Here is a 4453-nt window from a genome sequence, read left to right on the forward strand (position 1 = left end):
AGAGGGGGTGAATAGGTTTTCGGATCGACGGATTTGCCCTTAAAAAGCGCACGGATCGTGGATTTTTGCGGTAAATCGAGCGGATTCGCGGATTTTGAAAACACAGTGGATCGTGGATCAGCTATGAATTTTGGCGCGGATTCCGGATTGTGCCTGTCTTGATGTTCCCAAACGAAATTTTGGATCATAGAACTTTCTTCAGCCTTGGTCGGTATCAGTTAATGAGTTCATCTAAATTATTTCTTTTTTCGACCAAAGCTCATTTAAATTCAGGTGTGAGACTGTTATTGGAATTGTACTGTACTGTGTTATAGTCATCAAGCATGTTGCCTTCTTTACTATTTGTGCGAAATTAACAATGTTATTCACATTTAGCAGTTTACCTTTGAACTTTTACACTTCTGTTTCTGGATGTGGTTTTGGTTTCGGATTTGAACAAAAAATTTGGCGGATCGACGGATTTGGCGAAAACAATGCACGGATCGGCGGATTTGCATACCCCTATTCACCCCCTTCCATTAAAAAACATAAATATTGTTGGTACAGTTTCCCTTATGTAAGCTCTCCTGATTATTTACGGTTTCGCAATTACTTATAAAAATATTGCTTTTGTTGCGTTACTTCCTTTAATTTGTTATCAATCTTTTACTATTTTTAGCACCCTTGCAACATACCCAATGGTCCGATACTTTTATACGGTATGTAGATCGAGTAGTGAATACTTTTCTGGTGAATGACTTGCTGCCATTAGTTAGGTGTCCAGACTAAAAGAGTTAAGACACACGAACATTGATTGTAGCTTCCATCCATCCATCCATCCATCCATAAACTTTTCTGACAAAAAGGTTAATGAAATTGGTAACTTTCATCTTTTCCAAATCTTCTGACAAATTCCAATTATATATGCTTTTATATTCAGTGCAAGCAAATTTTTAGTTATTTGAAGAAGGCTGGGAGGCGAGTATTCCTCAGTTTTGATGGATATCTTGCTTTCATTGGACACATGATTCGGTCAAGGAACAGCACAAGCGTCTGACCGTGCCCATTACTACTTGTCTTAAATGCCTTATCTTCCAGTAATACAGAAATGGGTTAAGAGTTGAATTCAAGAAAAGCAAAGTCAATGTCGAATCCCAGGCGAGGTCAAAAATCGGTGAACGTAATCCAGTACGAGCAAATATAGATACGATACCATATGGAATATAACAAGCCAGTCATGTCATTTGTACCCACAATGCACTGGACACTGTCTTTCTATACCGCGCTATACTCATTGAAGGTCCTCCTCCGTTTGGTTGTTGGTGAGCTTCTTCTTGTACTCTTGCTCGATGATGACTAATTGTAACGTATATTTTGATGTAACAGAACGTTGAGGTAACTATGCATAATAACATATTTATGTAAATGATACGTATAGTGATATCGTGGTAAAAAAACTAGTATTATTGCCAAAGCAAAGCTACTAAGCCAAAAAATGACCACTATGAGCCTTACTCGCCTCAAAGTTACCACCTGTCTGTAAGTTAAGCCCAACAACAGTGCAAGAAGTCTGTCCACACTTATTCCAGTCAGTGTTAACAAAGATACTCCGCAAAAAGTCACGGCTATCACATTACTTAGGCCTGCAGAATAATAACAATGTTTGGAATGCTCTTGGGACAATAAACAGCTAGCGTAGAGAGGCTGGGCAATGAGGCCAACGCAGAGGTCGGTGACTGCAAGACAGGTTAAGAGAAGTCTTGATGGCGGATGAAAGGACCGCACCTTTCGAAAAGCATTAATTATCACAACATTCCCCAAAAATGCAGTCATAGATAGAAAGCCATTTATTGCTGAAATGACTATCTTTTGATGTGCTCCATAAAGACCGGTCGTGCAGTTTAAATCCTGAATTCTAGTGTGGCTTCCATAATCAGTTAAGTTGGCCATTTTCGTGTTCTTTTCCATCTGTGGTTAGAATCGTTAATTTACGTTGTCATCTCTTCGTCTTCTGTGCAGTTCAGCACTTAGCAAAGCATGTCAACCTTGATAGAATGTTCTTTTAAGACTTCAACTGATGATCACAAGTACTTGTTCAGTAATCGTTTCTGATGGTTGAAAAATATTAGTTTGTAAGGAAATTGCTTATAGTACATATATAAAAATAAAACCTAATGTTCCATCTGTGGGTGTCACACGCAAAGGGATTAATTGCCACCGCAGACACACCCATGGTCTCATATCAGATTTCAATATAACAGCCTTGCATGTAACCATGATATTATTTTTCATCGCCAGTGTAGCTCTACTAGCAAGACGTGTGAATAGGCTATTTCTGAGCTACCTTGTGCCTCGGTTTCAAAACGGTTCCTCGTTTAAAACCTTTCATATGCAAGGGAGTTTGATTTACATGAAAATGAACCTGTAGACGGAACACATTTTAATATATATTAATGGCTTAGCACGGAAACTCGTTTTGACACAGAGGCAAAAGCCAACTCGGAAATGGCCAATTTACACAAACCAGTACTGGCAAGCCTTTATATATGAAATCCCTTTCCCCGGAATCATTAAATTAAATGCAACTCCAAAGTTTTTGTGTGGAAGTTTGATTCGACTGTTAAATGCATATAAAGTTACAGTGAACAAGAGTATATCTTTCTTTCTTCCCATTCCCTACAAACAATGTAATTCATGATGTTTTACTGTTATATGTGAATACATGCGTGGTGAATGACAATTGAAGTTCGTTTATAGCCTCTTTGCAAAGTTACCTCACAAAATTGCTACACATGCGTTTTCGCGTCGATCCTGATCTTACCTGAAATTTCGTTTCCTAATCATCTGAGTTTATGCCCCACTGACCTATGTCGTATAGTTACAAGTAAAATTTATTTTGTAGCTGTGAAAGATTGAGAAATATTCATGCAGCTGTCAAAAACATCTGTCGTGTGTAAAACAAAAGTAAACATCATGCTCGAGATCAATAAATGTAAATATGGTGAAATCAAAATTAAAAAAATGCAAACAGTTTGTCTCAAAACTGAGCATTGTCTAGCAGTCCTGTATGTTGATTCAAATAACATAAAAGAAGATTAAATGCCTTGACCGTGTGTAAAAGGTTTGAATAAAGCGTCAAACATGCAGTTTTTCATTCGATGCTAAAATTCGATTAACCCTATATTTTGTTCAATAAGTCTTTGAAATCAACTGTGACAGATCCAAGTCTTTTTGAATTCTGAACTTAGATTTTAATTAAATTTGATTGTTCTGGAAATTGACGTTCAATAAAAAAAACTAGTTTTGCTATACAATTTCAACGTAATATGAAATATGAATTTGTCAAACGATATTTTGGTGGTGACAACATGAGTGAACGACGATAACATTGATATCAAGCATCTTCTGTATTTTCCGTCTGTCTCCTGAGAATACTATGACAAAATTTATGACTCATGCGTTAAGTAGAACACACGAACTGAAATGAACACGAACACTCTGTTTTGTTTGATTTTTCCCTCGCTCCCGAGAATAACAACCTCTTGAAATTTTCACTGGGTTCGTGCAATAATTCAGATAAAATTCTGGAAGGAGAATTTCCGTAATATCGACTCCGAATCCAGGAAAGTCCGCTAAAAGTCCGCGATCTGCTCTGTTGATAAGTAATAAGAGTCCACCAGAAAGATTTAAACTGAATGAAAATCATCACTTTACGGTTCATTCGAAATCTTGGTCTACTTATGTAATATCAATTTTGAAAACAAATGTAAAATTTTGCTAGAGTAAAATTCCTATTTGACTAATGTCGATAATGAAATGAGTGTAGCAGACAATTGGTTAAAACCGAGACCTTATTTCAATATCAGCATCTCTAGAACAAGTTTCAAAAAAATCGAAAACCTTGTTCTACCTTGGTCTTTCCCTGCTCGTTCTTTCATGTCCTAGTAGAATGAAATGGATTTGACCAATTTTAGTTACTGTAGTTTCGGTGCGTTATTAATATTTGAAAGCAAGAACCTCAAGCATCAATCGCTCTTCGTTGTCCCGCGCTTCAATCGCTTCTCTGAAGCGGACCTATTTCCGAGATGGCGACAAACTGATCTTCCATTTTGCAGATGGAAGAGGATCACTAACCTGGTCACGAAGCAAGAGACTACTACACAGCTACCGCAGTTAACGTTTTTGAACTGGAAGAAGAACGCTCAACACATGCGATGTCACGCTAAAATCGCTTTAATCAAACTGACAGAAATCGCCGCCAAAGTGTACCGCCGAGCTTGTGATTGTGTTTTTTTCTCCTGGACAGTATGCAATTGCCAAGAGCTAAAGCAAAGAAATTTGAATAGAAGCTTGTTACATCAAGTGTCTTCTTTGTTACGTATTACGTTCAAAGAGATCTTTCCGTTTGAGAAAACAAACTATAGGCCGTTGTGTGGGCATTGCAGTTAATACTTATTTAGGGCAGCCTTCTGGA

At 37.5% G+C, this 4453-nt stretch overlaps 1 pseudogene across 1 annotated transcript; it reads right to left on the reverse strand.

The window, feature by feature from the left end:
• Positions 1–603: 603 nt before the first annotated feature.
• Positions 604–3675, reverse strand: LOC149101120 (melanocortin receptor 4-like; annotated as a pseudogene). Its single transcript, XR_016203179.1, has 2 exons — positions 2801–3675; positions 604–2087 (listed from the first exon to the last, which is right to left on the reverse strand). The product of XR_016203179.1 is annotated as a melanocortin receptor 4-like (transcript).
• Positions 3676–4453: the final 778 nt, after the last annotated feature.

This window comes from Orbicella faveolata, unplaced genomic scaffold (assembly GCF_042242905.1).
Source record: "Orbicella faveolata isolate gen_17 unplaced genomic scaffold, um_ofav_v1 contig_4, whole genome shotgun sequence".
Taxonomy (NCBI): Eukaryota; Metazoa; Cnidaria; class Anthozoa; order Scleractinia; family Merulinidae; genus Orbicella; species Orbicella faveolata.